This window comes from Leopardus geoffroyi, chromosome C2 (genome assembly GCF_018350155.1).
Source record: "Leopardus geoffroyi isolate Oge1 chromosome C2, O.geoffroyi_Oge1_pat1.0, whole genome shotgun sequence".
Classification (NCBI taxonomy): domain Eukaryota; kingdom Metazoa; phylum Chordata; class Mammalia; order Carnivora; family Felidae; genus Leopardus; species Leopardus geoffroyi.
Window position 1 is genome coordinate 63811100 of NC_059333.1, and position 17231 is coordinate 63828330.

Below are 17231 nucleotides of genomic sequence, written 5' to 3' on the forward strand. Positions count from 1 at the left end.
GGTAGCAGGTTCTTTTTCAACAGGAGGGTAATACAGAAAATGCTGCTTTCCACTTCTGAGGCTCCCTACAAACTCACTTTGAATCAAAGAAGACAGTTGTGAAGGGAGGTGATACTCTACTTTTCACACACCATCTGTCTTTATTTTTATTTTTCTAATTGTCTCCTGAGATACCAATATGATAGTAGAAGATAACCTTCCTGGAAGTAATCCAACCCCATGAGAAGCGCATACAGGCAAACACACACACACACACGCACACACACACACACAAACTAATTTCCATGTAAGAAGAAAGGTTCTATAATGGCATTACTTTGCCCTGATATTATAATCAGTTTCCACTGAGACCTTCTCTGATTACAAAAGTATGTAATCTCTGAAGCCTAGGTTTTCACCAACAAAGGAATTTAGATAACAGGTTCTTTTACTTGCATTTACTGCTAACGTCAGTAAACACAATCTTCTTCTTGTCTTGTACCTTGTCTCCCTAAATGGTCAAGTTTACAAGCAGACTGAGCATCTAAACTTTCTTCTCCAGATTAAATAATCCCTCTCATATACTCATTAACATCTGTATGTATATTGCCTAAATTTGTTCTAAAACTTTATGTCAGGGTCCGCTTTCATCTGCTCAACTTGGTCAGGCTTCATTTTACCTCTCAATTAAGTAATTTCAATCCAACTAGATCTATCAAATCCAACAAAACCAGAGATTCATCTTTCCAGTGCTTTCTCCCATATAAAAATACATTATAGTTCTTCCAACTAATATATTGTTATGATGTGCATAACAATATATGCACAAACGCAGCAAAATTATACGTCCTTTGTAATAGGGTGGATGCTAAGGTACCTTTGCCCCAACTCCATTTTGCTGCTCTAGGTAAAAAGCAAACATCATCACCAGTAGCTAATCAACATCAACTGTATTAATAAGAGCAAAATGAACACGTATGCTTGGATAATTCTCTTTCAATCCCTCTAGGTCCAAATCTCTCTAATTTAACTTTACTCTTGAATGACCATCAAAGACACTGTGCTTTGGCCTCTAAGACAGCCACTGTCAAGCAAACATGCGTGGGACCAAATCAGAAGAACTTGTCCAACAGACTTGTGGGGCTTGCCAAGGCCTGGTAGAAGTCAGATGATGATATTTGCATTGCATAATTGGCGGAGCCTGTCACAACACTGCTGGAGCCAGCAGCTGCTCTCTGCTGAGAACTAATTCCACCTGATCTATTTAATATTATAATGAATTTAATCTTCTCCACATTCAACCAGAAGCCAAAGAGCACAGTTTATGGCTAAACCTACATTTGCAGACAGATGACAAGAAACCTCTCTGATGGTAAGAATTAACTTAGAGAAGGGTGCTGACACAGTTACTGGATCCTTCATTCAGCTGAGGTACTTTCTTTCTTCCAGGGAGCAGGTGTTTGTATGGTCTGAATTTTCCCTTATCTCCTCATGAAGAACTCTAGGACATGAGAAGTGTATTTAGATACTGTTATGGGCTAAAGTGTGTCCCCCATATCCAAGTTCATATGTTGAAGCCCTACCCCCCATACATCAGAATGTGACTGTAATTGGAGACAGAATCTTTAAAGAGGTGATTAAGTGAAAATGAGGCTCTTGGAGTGAGCTGTAGCCCAAAGTGACTGATTTCCTTAAAAGAAGAAATTAGGGCACACGTCGACAGCAGGGTTGCATGCATGGAGGATTGACCACGTGAGGACACAGAGAGATGGCACAAGTCTATAAGCCAAGGAGAGAGGCATTAGAAGAAACCAAACTTGCTGATACCCTGATCTTGGGCTTCTAGTCTCCAGAACTCTGAGAAAATAAGTTTTAGGTGGTTAAGCCACCCAATCTGTGGTATTTTGTAATGGCAGCCCTAGCAAACTAATACAGATATTATCTAGCATAACCCAATGTAAGAATCTCTAATGTTTTTCTAGGATAGAGCCAAGAAGGGATTTCTCTCTAACATAAGGCAATTGATTGCATCTAAAAGAGGGCCATTTTATTAGAAAGTTCTTGTACTGAGTCAGGATGATTCTCCTTATGATTGTCATGCCATGGTCCCAATTTTGCTCTCTTGATTCAGAACCCAATCAAATGTCTTACTCGGCAGTTCTTCAATTAGATGAAGGTAGCCACAGTGCCTTCATGCACATTTCTTAAATCTTTTCTTTCAAGTTAAACCTTTCTTGATGTTTTCAGCTGGTCCCCATATTCCACTGTTCTGAAGATATTCTATGGAATACTGGTCTTCTTTTAAATCCTTTCCACTGGGTCATCACTTCTATTAAGATATGACTAAAGTTACTAACTCAGATGTTAACCAGCAGTATGAATTATTCTTTTGTTTTCACCACCAAACTTCAGAATCCTTTCCATTAGGAAAGGATGAAACACAGATATCTTTAAGTCGCGGACATGTGATAAGGGTCCTGAGGGCACAATGACAACTTCCAAAAGTGACAAATGGGAACTGAGGGCTACTGACTAACTTTCCATCAGCTGAATATGTTTAGAACACATCATTTTAGACGTTGTTAAGGAATCTTAGTATATTTGGACATTTACTTTGATGTGTAAGATACATATCTATACACACGTGATATATACATCAAAGTATGTATCTATAGATATCTATGTGTGTGTGTGTGTGTGTGTGTGTGTGTGTGTGCGCGCGCGCGCGCGCAGGTATAGATCTAGGTTTAAGTACCTTTACTCATATGGGTTCATATGACTGTAAAAATAGAAATAAACTAAGTATGTTTTTCCTAAATACTCAGAAATCCTAATATCAAAAACAAAAACCCCACTAGTACAATAGTGTCCATAGGAGGGAACAAGTTTCCATAGCACACTAAAGATGAAGATTACTGTAAATATCCATTAAACTTAAATATGCCACTCAATTGAATCTGCAATTTGCAGCTTGGGAGGAAATGGTCAGAAATGATGAAGCCCCCAGGCATTAGTACATGAAGAGAGTTGCAAAAATAGAATAAAACAGTGTATATTCTTGGTTTCAATTTGCTGATGTATGTATACTGTAAGGCAATATCCAACTTCAAAGACTTTCATGCTTGCCCAATAGGTATTAGAAACAGAACATAATTAAAACCTTTTTTTCCACTAAACACTACGCACCTCCTTAAAATGTTGAACATAAAATCCACCCAGTATGGAAATAGGATACAGGTACACTGCCGTCTATCATACTGACTTTCAACAGTTTTCCTATTATATAAACATATCAAAAATACCTGGAGGCTGAGGCAGGGCTATAAAAATGTTTGGCACATGCAAGAGAATTTGAGAGCTAGCTTAGAGGCACTGTAAATAACAGAAACATTAGCTATTTCAGTTACTGGAAAAAGGGTAACCAATGTCTTATTCTCCCAAAGCACCAATTTTCTCTATTCCATTGTTGGAATGATCTCTCTAAAGAATTATTAGCCCTGATATATTTGAGGAACTTTCTCAGAAATGTAGTAACCATATGGAATTACCTTTCAAATTCCATCCTAAATACAGAGGTCTACTTTCCTATTGTTGTTCATTACCAAACCAGACTCCCCTTTACCCCGAATTATTTTGCATTTAGCATTTGAGCTGCCAGAAGGTAATGTCAAAAAAGACAGACCGCTTAATGGAAAAGAAAAGTTAATGAACTAACAAGGGAGCCATAATTACTCCACAAATCAAGGGAAAGATGGAATGGTTTCCAAGGGGAAATGAATGTATCAAAATGTTTTTCCTAGAAACTCAAAGCAGTATGCTTTAAAGGCTAAACTTTGGGGGGCAACGATGTAATTGCTGATTATCACATTACTACCAATAACCTCAGAACAATTATAGAACATTGTTTTCCCGAGTAGAGGAAAAGCAACAGGAAAAAGAAGAAAGAAGGCCTAGTCTCTTCCATCAGGTGAATGGCTTTACTACCATATGGCATTAGGTAATACAAAAATGATGCCAGTGACTGGGGGCCCATTGTGTGAGCCTTTTGGAGGAAGCATGAATGCCTGACACCTGTCACACAGCTCAAACACTGAGTTGGCATATGCACAACTAAATTAGAATAATTTAACCTTCATTAGCCCCCACCTGTGTTGATGAAGGTACAGAGAGTCATTTACAAATTTGGGAGGGGGACGGGGCCTTGAGTCCAGACCCAGTGGAATATTTGTGAGTAGACCCAACACTGCTATGTCAGACTTCCATGCTGTCAGGCGTTATGCCCAAAATTCCATTTATTTGGAGATTCTGAACCTGAAGTCAAGGATACCTCATGCTCTAGTGTTTTTAGTAGAAAAAATAAGATGAACTGTCAATTGACAGATTTTTTTTTTATAAAAATGAGTGTTCTAGGATTTATGGGGCAAATAAATATTGTGCCAGAACAGCTGGCAAGCGTGAGTAAGAGCACAAACTGCTGGTATGTTATCTGCAACCTCCCACATGCATACTGTGAGCTGCAACTCAATAAGTGGATGATTATAGAGGTTATAAGAAAAGTAGAAATAAATACAGTGAGGTTTAAAGAATACCTAGTATGAAAGATACCTTGGTTTCCAGCAGAGACCTCAGTCTCCCTGGAGGAAGTTTAAGAGTAGTGGTTAAGAGGGCAGCCTCTGAAGACAGCCAGCCTGGGCTCATAATTGGTTCATAGCCAGTTATGAGCTGTGGGACGGGACCAGGTCACTAAACCTCACTAAGCCTCAGTTTCCTTATATATACAAAAAGTTTACACTGTTGTCTGCCTTGTAGGGTTACAGAGAGAAATAAATGAGTTACTCCTCCTACAGCTCTTACTACAGTGCTTGACTCATGAGAGGTGCTTAATAAATGCTAGATATTAATATTATCATTAATAGTGCACATGGTTTGGCATATTCTGAGTTACAATGCCACAATTTTCTTGTCCCCAACCCTACCTACTTTCATTGAAAACAGCAGCTTCTCAAGTTGGAGCCCATGCAGAATAGCTATAGAATACACCATAGTTTGAGATTTATTGATACTCTAGGTGAAAATATTTCTTTTCAAAAAAATAATAAGGTTCATAGAATGGTTTAAGCATTGCCTTATTTCTAGGGACAAATGAATTACATATTACATATATTTTTGAATACAGTACACACACAGAAAGGACAGTTAAGCTAATCTGATTTATTTACTTTCATTAACCTTTTATGTGTGGGTCCCAATGGAGTCATGCTTTGTCCTAGGTCTGTGTGAAAATTGCTTTGCTGACATGAACTTTTGGAAGGAGAAAGCATTCTGTTAAGAAAATGTGAGTTAAGTCATTAGCTTAAGTGCTGTGAAAAAATTTACATAGATTCATATACACATTGATTAACTTAATAAAACATCTTAAGAAAACCACATCTAGTGATCTAGTTTTAGCCAATATCTCAAAAGCACCACGAGTTTAGTGTCCCAAATTATATTGCTTACCACCAGTGCCTAGCACACACTCCAAGTAAATGTTCCATAATAACTGATAAATCAGTGATTTATCTGTGTGCACATGCACACACATGTGTCATATTTAGATGCCATTTACCAAGTTCCATTCATTATACTTAGAATATGCTCCACTATTTCGAGCTACTATTCTGATGAAATATCTTATGCCAGACCCTTTAAAGATACTATTCTTAATCTGTTTTTACAGATGAAGAAATTAAAGCCAAAAGTATAAGAGCTGGTTGAGTTCAAGGCTGCAGAGCCAGTAAGAGCTAGAATCAGACATGTAACTCAACATTCCAATCTCTATTCATCATCCTGTGACACTTTCCTACTCATTCATGTTTCAGCTTCTCTGTGCCTAGATATGAGGTATGAGTTAAAGCACACACAATTATCCCTTTTCTTTTTATCCCTATGAGAAAATTAGTTATGCAACAGGGAGCACTAATTATTCCCTTTTACACCCCCAATTAAATAAAGATTTATGCTAGTATGCAGCAAGGATAATTCTCCTTTAATGAAATAGGCTTTTTATATTCAATGAGTTCCAAGGAATAAATTTACTATTTCATATACATTTGGTTTTACTATTTGCATAGCCCTTCACTCAGCTGTGTTAGCTTCACCAAAGCAGTTGAACACTGTTCACCCATTCTGTCCCAATATCTGTTGTGAAAGCCAAAAGTTTTCAGCTGTAACGGGTCTTTGTTTTTATAATCTTTTATCACTCTAAGGAATATTATTAATAAATCACTATTTCTCTATATTGGAAGAAGGCCAGTATTCCTTTGGATGTGCATAGGTAAACATTCTTGGGTTTAAGATTTAAGAAAGGAGGACTTTACCCACCCTTTTAATTATAAGGAAATGTGGAATTCAGTAGTGCAGAAAAACCATCTGCAGTCTTGCCCAAAGGGGATTCTTTTAGGTTATTTTGTTAAACCTGGATCATACAGTAAAATCTCATTCATTTTTGGTCACGGCAAGGCCAAATTGCAGTCCATTTTCTGAAAATAGTCACAAAGTTAAAATTCTAATGGTAAGAATCGTAACATTCAACAAAAACTACAACCTTTACGGAAAAACGTCTCACCTTAAACATATGAAACAGAGCAACAGGTTTTCAGTATAAGAATTCATAAACTAGTGATCCCCCATAAGATAAACTAGGTTCCTCAGGGACTGGCTTAGTTTAAATAATCAACACATATATTTCAGGGAAAAAAATGCTCGTCAGTGGTGAAAAATTAAACACAGGAAGCATAATATAATTTCAAAAACAGTGATTATTATATCTTCAATTTATTGGTAGGTTAATAAGTGTCAGGTCCTATGCTGAGTAATTTGCATTTATTAACTCAGTTATCTATACTTCTATAGAAGTGATCCTTCTATATTCTATAAGGTGATTCTTCTATAAGGTGATCCTTCTCATATCCTCAAATTATGCTGTTTGAGAAAAAAACAGATTAGGATTAGGAAGACAAAGCAACTTGACTAAGGTCTCAAGGTTAGTATGTGCCAACCATATGGGACTGACTCCAGGGTTTTAAACTCTTAACCTTCACGTGTGGTATATAGGTCAGTGGTTTGGTTTCCAAACTCTAGTGCTAGGATGGTGCTAATTCTTTTTTCCTTTTTTCAATGTCTTATGTATGTATGTATGTATGTATGTATGTATGTATGTATGTATGTATTTAAGAGAGAGAGAAAGAGAGAGAGCATGACAGGGGAGGTACAGAAAGAGAGGGGGATAGAGGATCTGAAGCGGGCTCTGTGCTGACAGCAGCAAGCTTGATGCTGGGCTCAACCTCACAAACTGTGAGATCATGACCTGAGCTGAATTGGACTCTCAATGAGCTGAGCCACCAGTGCCCCAGACAGGTGCTAATTCTTCAAATTCCAGCAGTCTTTAGGTAAATGAGAAAAATAAGCATTAGAAGGAAACATGTCAAGAAAACTGAACTTTTTCAGTTATAAAAGAATTTATTTTTCATATTTTTTTTAAAAATCATGATTACATATAGTAAACTAATTTTATTTTGTTTTTATATATGCTTATTTGGAAAATTAAAATGTTGGCAAATAAGTGTCGTTCTTCCACATTAAAAAAGAAAACACACTTGTAAGAATTAAAGAAAAAAAAGCCTTCAAGCCATTTCTGTGTACTGAATAGTTTGAGCTGTTGTCTGAATGTGGAATCCCTTAGTTGGATGCTCAAAGGTGACAGTGTTAAAGATCAACAAAAGGAGTTGCTAGAGGAAGGTAACCATGTGAATAATGGCCAGGATGTGGGAAACACTGAAGCAAAGCAGAAAAAGCGAAAATTGTTATGAGCCTAAATGATTTGGAAAATTCAGAGAAATAGAAAACTCTGGGGGAGATAGTGCTATATTATATGGGGACATGGTGGGTTGACTATTAACTTGCTTTTGAACATGTTGAGTTTGTGGTGATGGATTTGGAAGAGAAAATATCTGGGGAAGCAATACAAGGAAAACTGCTGGTTTCCAGATCAGATAAAAACTGAATTCTTCAAGGTAAGCAATGTGGTCAGTCTCCAAAATAAGGTTGAAGGGTGGGAAAATGGTTAATCTCTCAGCCTTGGCACCTGTTCCTGTGATTCATCTTCTCCTTGGAGACTTACCTTAAGTGAATATTGCCACAACTGCACTTGGGAGTGGGGCACATCCTTGCTTTAGCATCTGAGCCTGAATGCATATCCCTTCTCTTAATCTTCCAATTCAGAGTTGAGATCAGGTTAGTGTATTCCCTGAAGCCTTAAGGCCCCAAGTAACAAAATGGAAATTAACGCAAAGTATATAATATATAATTAGGTCAATGACTTTTAACCTCTTTAGGTAGCTTTGAGAATATGATGAATCTCCCCATAAATACACACAATTTTGCACTGCCACGGAGAAACTCCTCCAACATACTTAGACTCCTCCAGTCTCAAACCCAGGAGAGAAAAAGGGACTTGAGAGATGCAGGAAGGAACTCCTTCTCTGGCTGGTTAAGGCCCATTTTCATCTGCAGATGATTGGTCTAGGGAATACACATTCCCTTCAGTGATATTTAACCTGCCTCCCTCCTCTGACATAGGGGTCGAGTGATAGTATATGGCTCCCAAAGGTCAACCATATAAAACACAACACAATAAATTTAACGTGGGTACAAGAGATACACATGTGCAGTACAAGGGTGTACTTTCATCATAGAAATAACTTTAATAAAACAGGGCTTAGTAACCCCACAAGCCCAAATGCCATATCAACTCAGGACACATTCAAACTAAACACCAATCCACAAATCTACTTACTGAACCCTGACTAGTACTACATTTCTGTACTGATATGTTTATTGAGGGAACAAGAAAGAATATACTGACAAATGCATACACAGCAAAGATTTCTTAAAATCCCTCCCTACCCACATCTCTCTTTCCAAAGGTCCACACACCCTGGCATTTGCTTAAATCTGTTCCAACCATTAGTCCCTGCCCTTTTGTCTTTCTTTCTCATTTCTCAGTGTCCTCTCTTTTCTTCACTTATGCTCCCTCCTCCAGGCTCTTTTTCTTTCCTTAGTGGGTCTCTCTATGCTGTTTCCTGTGAAGAGATATCTATTTATTTCCCTCTGAAGACAAGCAGCTCTAAGAGCTGCACACGAGAGTGTCTGGAGGAGCAGACAGAGAATGCATTAGTCGAGCCGAGACCTATGAAAAAAGGAATTATATTTGTTTTTACACTCAGTCATATTCTGAATACCTTGCACAGTGCTTGACACTTAATTTCCCAGTATATGTACTGAGTAAATAGAGAACTCCTGATTGGATTTCATTTACAGTTTAGCATTAGAAATCTTGCTTGCAGAAGATCATTGAATGTCAAAATTCTAAAGGACCACATACAGTACACACAATGAAGCCCTCTCTGATAGTACTAATAATACATTACTAAAGAAAGGTCATCAGAAGAAGAATATTTAGGGAAAGAGAATACACAGTGTTCCAGAAGTGGGACTTGAAGAGAGGGAAGAAGAAAAGAAAATGAGGAATTAGCAATTGAAAGATATTTAGAGAGAGAGAGAGAGAGAGAGAGAGAGAGACCATGAGAATGCATCATCATGAATCCATGAGAGAGTTATGGAAGAAAAATTCAAGGTCAACAACATGTAGTGAGGAGGACCCAAATAACATAATCCCTCAAATCAGTGTGCAATTTAATCAACAGGAAGAATTTCCTTTTGACCTTAATCAAAGTTTCTTGATCTGGTGTGCTTTGCAAAGAGGTTGGGAGCATCACTAAATTAGTATCTGAAACTCTAGCTGATGAAGGAAAAACAATGAAAAATAACCTGGTTTTGTTCACAGCCCTGAGGATTAAATAGAATACTCCATTTTATTTCATGTGCATATGTGATTCTAGGCTATTTTGGGGTATAATTCATATCCAGGCTAGTCTGGAAGAGTTGTTTTACAAGAAAGGAATGAAAAAACTCTAGAAAGTCAAAAACTATTCCAATTGTTAATCTCTAATTTAATAAATAGTATTGTGAATTATCCTGATAAAGTTTAAGTATTCAAGCTGCTGGGGACAAATCTCATTACTAGTAATAATTAACCTGTATTATGAACTAATCATCTTTGAAATTTCAATTAGATTTCTGATTTTAAAAGTAGAATATTTCAACCAGAAAACCTTTGTTTCAATACCCCCTATTTTTAAATGATTAACTACTTTCCTTTTCTTAAAAAAAAAAAAAAAAACTTTAAAAGAATGCTTAAGTAAACAAAGACATTAGATATTCGCACCTCATTTTATGCAATCACATGGCAGACATTTCAACTACTATAATACGGAAATACAGGGAGACATCTGAGCATAAGGCAAGAAGAAATGAAGAGTTGAACTGTGTGTTTGTATGTGAGATAGAGTGATCATCTGTTAATGGGAAGCAGTAAAGAATTCAAGAAGTTCTGCTCTATCAGGCTGTGCAAGGAGTGGAGAATAAACCTATTATCTCCCCTCTTCTTTTATTTTGAACTACCCTCAGCTACAACTTTAAAATTAGTGTTACCCATTCGTTATTAACAATTATATTAATTTCTGTCAAAGACCCCTAAACAGGGTGTTCTTAAATGAATGCTCACAGTAGTGACTCTCAAGTCACCCAATATCTAAGAATCAAAATTTTTATTTTGGTCTTCTCTTGATTAGAAGGCATGAAAAGAATTACTAGTGGTTGAAGAAACCCTAAAGTGTAACTCTCAGAAATCTCTCATTCACATCAGACAAGCTTAAGAGTGTGTTCACTTAACCTTGATCGTTACTCAACACTCAGACCCCTAGCAACCCAAGGCACGTCTGGTTTTCCTCTACCTAGAATGAGTATCTAGTTGGTATCCAAGGGGCTCCACTCATGAGACTTCAAGGGGAGTCAGCTTTGTTCCATCTTATCACCAAAAAATTTACATCTAGTTTCAGCATCTTGCAAGTTCTTAAGGGAGACTTCATGAGGGTGTGTAGATAGATGAATAAAAGCTACAACTACTCAATAGCAGAAAAACAACTCAAACAGCACATGGATTATCAATAATAGGTCACTGGAATTATCTCCCTATAAAACCTATGTACCAAGTAGATACAATATTTAGGGAGCTTAACAGTCTTGGAAAACTTTCTTAAAAACACTGTATTTTTTGGAATAGTTTACAAAACTGGTGTATGAATTTCTTATCAAGCAAGTTGAAAAGCATCTAAATGAAAAAAAGCATCTAAATTAAAAAAAAGCATCTAAATGAAAAAAAAATCTTTCCAATGTGCCTTAGATATGTGTTATGGATATCATGGATTAGTGCTCATGTTGCATTTGCTGATCTTTGCAGCATACCTTTCTGAAACACAGAGATGAGAAAAAGCTAAAAAGTGCATTTCCCAGACTTCTTTGCAGCTATATGTTTAGATGTTATTTGTAGTGTCCAATTGGAACTTTTCAGTTATATTTGGAAAGGAAAGGAGCTCAAGGCATTCAGTTACTTGACAGCAGTGATGGAAACTTCCTGAATGTAGCAGCTTCTGGAGCCATAGAAGAGGCACTGCTTCCTTTGACATGATGATTTAACGATAAGTCTTTAGGGGTTCCTCCTGTCAACCTGGTCTAAAGTCGACCTAGTAATCCACCCATGGGTTTTATAAATTTCTATTTTCCTATGATAAAGTACTTCCTGCTTCAAAAAGCTAGAGTAGATTCTATTTTTTGCAATGGAATTTGGATCACCTTAATAATGTTTTTTTAAAATTCCTACATTCAGATTAAAATTATTAATCCATTATTTTTAACACTTCCTCTTCTGTTCCTAACATCTTACACATTGGTGTAGGAGTGACCCTTTCTATTCAGCTACTGGTGGCCTGATTGGGGAATCAACTTGGAATAGTCTCTTGGGACTAGGTAAAGTAATGTCCTGCCTAAATTGGTAATCTGGTCATTTAATCAATGTACAAAGTTTTCAGGTTTGTAGACTTCAGATTCTCCTCCAAATTTAGTTTTACTCGTTTTTTGAAGAACCTTATATAAGGTCAGAGCACACGGAAATTTTAAAAGATGTTGTAGAAGAATATAAAATGAGCTGGAAAAATGTTCTTCACAGATCATTCCTTAAAAAAAGTAGGCTATCAAATATACATGTAGAAGGATTCCATCTCTGCAAAAAGAAATGCTTATATATTTATCAAAAGAGACTGAAAAATACACCAAAATATTAATAACAGTAGATATAGTTAGGTGGTGGGATTATAGGTGGTTTTAATGGGCCCATTTTGCACTCATAATAATGCTTCATCCTTCTCAAACAAAAATACTGAAGACAAAGGTGTTCCAATGTTTTAAGTTGTCTTTATTGTAGTACTCACAGATGTGTTTAATCTATTTTATATTCAATATAGAATGATTGAATGGAAGCACCCCCAGTTATTGTCACCAGGGCAATGTTTAATGATGTCACCTGGAGGAGACAAAGCGCTAAAGAAACAGGGGATCCATTTTCAGTTCAGACTTAAGCAGGAAGAGTCATTCTCCCACAGAGGCTTGAAAAATACCCTTTGAGTATCATCATCTGAATACAGAATGCAATTATCACTGAGAACACAAAGAAAGGCCTTGGAGTCCACAGATGAGAGGATGGGCCAGAAGCCTCATATAGCTTTTCTGTATGAATAAACTTGTGCATCCCAATACTAAAGACATATTTTGAAAAAGTCAATCACTGGGGCGCCAGGGTGGCTCAGTCAGTTAAGTAAACGACTTTAACTCAGGTTATGATCTCATGGTTTGTGAGTTCGAGCCCTGCATTGAGCTCTGTGCTGACAGCTCAGAGCCTGGAGCCTGCTTCAGATTCTCTCTCTCTCTCTCTCTCTCTCTCTCTCTCTGCCCCTCCCCTGATCATGTTCCATCTCTCTCCCTACCCGAAATGAATAAACATTATTTTTTTTTAAGTGAATTCATTAAATGTTTAAACTTTATATGGAACCCTGAGGGAAGACACAAGCCTCATAGTACATGAATGGACTGCCTGAGAATCTGTACTTGAATATTCTCAAAAAACACACAGATGAGGATACAGATAAAGAGAAAATTCTCATGTTTCATCTGGTAGTCATTTTTTATTTGTTTCTGAGAGAGAAAACTAGACAGTGTCAGAGTCCAAGGCTTTTTTGTTCTCTGATATTGTATATACAATTTTAGAGTAAATACCGTTTCAAATTCTTTTAACAGTCATTTTCAACAAATTATTTTGAGATTTTCATGGGGTTTCGATATGAGTATCTGTCTTAGCATTTTCAACATAAAAATAACTAGAATGATTAGTCATTTTCTATCAGTGTCAAAATTTTGCCTTTCAAACTAAGCAAAATGAGGCAAAGTGTAACCACTCCAAATGCTGTTATATGGAGGGTTATTTTTGTCTAGGTATGTTATGTATTACAAGTGCATTAATTCAAGCACATTATGTTTCTTGGTAAACTGTTGTCCATAAAGTTTATTTTGAGGCAATTGGTCAAGAGAAGACAGAGGGATATTAACAATGAGAGTTAACATACAAAGGGACTGAAATATAAGCCAAAAATTATAAATTTCAGTCTTTCTAACTACATTAGTCAGCAGAAATTAGAGGTTGCCATAAAAATTAAAAATAATCCAATAATCCAATAATATATAGAGAAATGGTATGACAAGAAGTAGAAGTAGAACATTTCCTCGCATTTACTGTTAGCCTCTCTTTAGTGGAAACCTGATGAATTTCGGTAGGAATTGTGGAAGGTTTCAAAACTTTGAAGGACTATGGCTTCGTGTGGATATGTGGGGTTTCTTTTAGGGGGGGATTTTTTCCAGAAGGAAGACTTTAGAACTTGGAACTTCCTGAGAATTTGGGGGCATCTCTTCCTAGGATTGCTTTTTCTTAGAAATCCCTTTCAATTCTAGTAAGTTGGAGAGAACAAGAAGATTCAAAAAAAGAACCTAAGAGTTGGTTGCCCATAAAAGGAATTTATTCCTTTTCTATTTAGGTTATACAGCAAAGGTTATGAGGGTTAAAAAAGGCAGGGATGCAAGGTAGTCTCTTACCTAGCATTAATATAGAGCAAATAATTGAAGCTTCCTCCAAATGATATTGTCAAAAACTGCAACGGGGTTAAATAGGCATAGAAGGCTGACAAGTCCCAACAACAAATCTAGCTTCCAGGTATAGTCCCATATAAAGTGTACCAAGCATCATTTCATTCTAAGTGGCTTTCTCCTTTGGGTCTCTTCCCATGTTTTCAGAGTATGGACAACAGTCCCCACTGTGATCCTATGCTTAATAAGCCCTGTGTAATTTCTACTATTCATGTTTCAACTGAGTTTGGAACAAGACAGTGACAAAAGCATTGAGCATGGTGTCAATCTGCAAAACTAGGTTTGAAAATATAAACAACTCATATTTTTTAGGGAAATATTTTATCACCTTACAACAACTGACATTAATGAGATCATAAATAATTCAAGAAACAACTCTAGGAGACAGAGACATCTACCTTCAGAAAGCCTGAAACAATAATGACAAAATACCAGATAACTTATAGAATAGCAATAACATTAATAAATTAATAAAAGTAACAGTGAAGATAATAACAATAATAATTATATTCATCCCCTTCAGGATCTATCCTACTGCCCACTATGGTAGTATTTTGGTTTTCTTTCTAAAACATCTCAGTACATCTAATCCATTTCATTCAATACAAAAGCATTTGTTGTTTTCAAATGAACCATTCATACTGTTCCTTCAAAAGTCCATACAATTTTCCTTGTTATCTGCTTGATATTTAATTTAGTCCTAAGCTTTTTTTTCCTACAGAAACTCTGAAAAATGAAAAGATATTCCTTTCATACTGGTGTTCTTACAAGCATGTCATCTGATTTTAGTCCCCACAGGAGCTTTCCAGACTAGGCATCTCATGGAACACGAATGGAGCAAAACAACTTATGAGTTGTAAACTTCTGACTCTTCATTACCTTCCCCTATCTCATACATTTTATGCTTAATAGTTATCTTCACATTCTCTTTCCTCTGTGCAGTATGTTCTGGAGCTTTCATATTTATCTATCAGTCGCTTTCTAAAACATTCTTTCATCTTAACTCTCTGTGGCCCCCCACATCACTACCTGCAAGGTGACACTTTTCCAAGTTTCTACTTGCCTGCCTCTTTCCTCATGTCACCTCACCTCTCAGTCCCCTAGACCCTCCTCACTTTCTCCTTCCAGTTCATTCATGTCCTAGCGCTCAATCTCTCCCTTCTCTTCACCACCACCTCCTTCCTTGTGCTCAGTGTAACCAATTCCCAGTCAACTAGGACCTTCTAGATGGACCTTTGTGAAGATGACTGTGGTTTCAGTCCTGAGTTGTCTGGGGACTGCACAGCTGGGTGGGACTGGTTTCTGCCTTGATGGTGGCAGCCAAATCAAGTTTCTCTAAATAAGAGGTGATGATAAAGGAGACTGATTTTGGTGGGAACAAGAACTGCCAAGAAAGTGGGAATGCAATATGGAAACTACTTGTTAAGCAGAAGGCCAACTTCAAATGATTGACAGAAACGCAGAGTGAGAAAAATAATACCCCTTTAATAATGCTATGGAGGAGTCATCCAGACAGACAATGTAATAAAATATAGACAAGAAGAGAGGCATCAGAAGGGAAGGACCAGGCTAGACAGAGGGTGAGCGTGAGGGAGCCCGCCATGCAGTTATCTGAGGACTTGGATCAAGGACAGAGGCAGACAAAGTGCTTGTGTCTGTGTCTGGGGACACTAACAAATAAGATTCAGGCAGTGGGAAATGAGTGAAGGGGGAGACTGGCATGAGGAACTGCAGCAGCTTATCGAAGTAGCGATCACTTGCCAATGACTGTGGGAACGTGTATCATCTCATTTGTCCTCAAACATCCCCCTCCAAAGCACACGCCATCACTAGCTGCATCTTACAGAGAGGAACTCTAAGGTTCAAAGAAATTAAAGCACTCTGGTGACCACCCTGTAATTGGTGGAAAAGGGACTTGAACCCAGGCTGTCTGACTCTAGAACCCATACTTTGAGCCACTACTGTGCTCTGCGTAATGGTGGTGATTGTGCAAAGTCCATGTGAGTGAGAATAAGAGTAGTTGAGGGAAAAGCAGTGCAGTATGAACAGCAGAAACAATAGCGGGAGTGGTTAGTACAGTTTTCTCCGGCTTTCTGATCATTGTGGAGCATTTGCTTGAGCACAAGGCCAATCTCAAATGACTGACAGAAAAGCAAGGTGAGAAAACCACTCCTTTATAAGTTACAGAGAAGTCATTCCCCGACTGATAATGTAATACATTTTTTGACTGTCCCTTCCCCCACCACATACCTCAGTGATCCAAAAAAATGGATTGATTTTATTACTTTCTTAAATGAGATATTATATTTTTGTAACCCTTAATTTCTTCATTAAGGTGATTTTAAAACCGTCCATGTATGATTTTCAATCACACTTTCTAATCACAAAAAGAAAGAAACATTGGAAATTGTTCAGATAGAAAAAATGTCAGAGCAGACTACCCAGCATGGCCTTTCAGCTCCGTGCTTGGCATTATCTTTATGGATTATATTACAACTGTGAATACATCACTGCATTTCTAAAACTATCTTTTAAGTGTGAACTCTTTCCCTTCTTTCCCCCTTCATTTACAAAGAAAATAATATGGTGTGTTAGCATAGGATGGATAGAAAAGACTTGTCCTTATACCAAATTGGCAAGCAGAACAAGAAACTAGAGGATAAATGATAACATCTTTTTTTTTTCCAAGTGCCATACGTCTGATGCGTTTTTTTCTTAATCTCTCAAATTTGCTCTGTTGCTTCGTTGGCAAATTCTTGTTAACAAAACTACCCAAGTGGGGAATAGGATTAACAGGAAGGAGAATTGATGGGTCTTCTTTAATTATTGTCAGGAAAAAATAAGTACCCACACAGTTCTGGAGTGATTCCTTTCTAGATAATTCTAAACATAATCAGTTAACTCCTTCTGCTTGAATGCCATTTAGTCATTCAATAAATATTAATTTTGTGATTCATAGCACAAGATAGTATAAGAATATGAAGATGAGTATGATGTAGCTTTCATGCCAGGGAAGGTAGGAGCCTGACAGGAAAGAGCAGAGAAGGCAACGCATATATAGA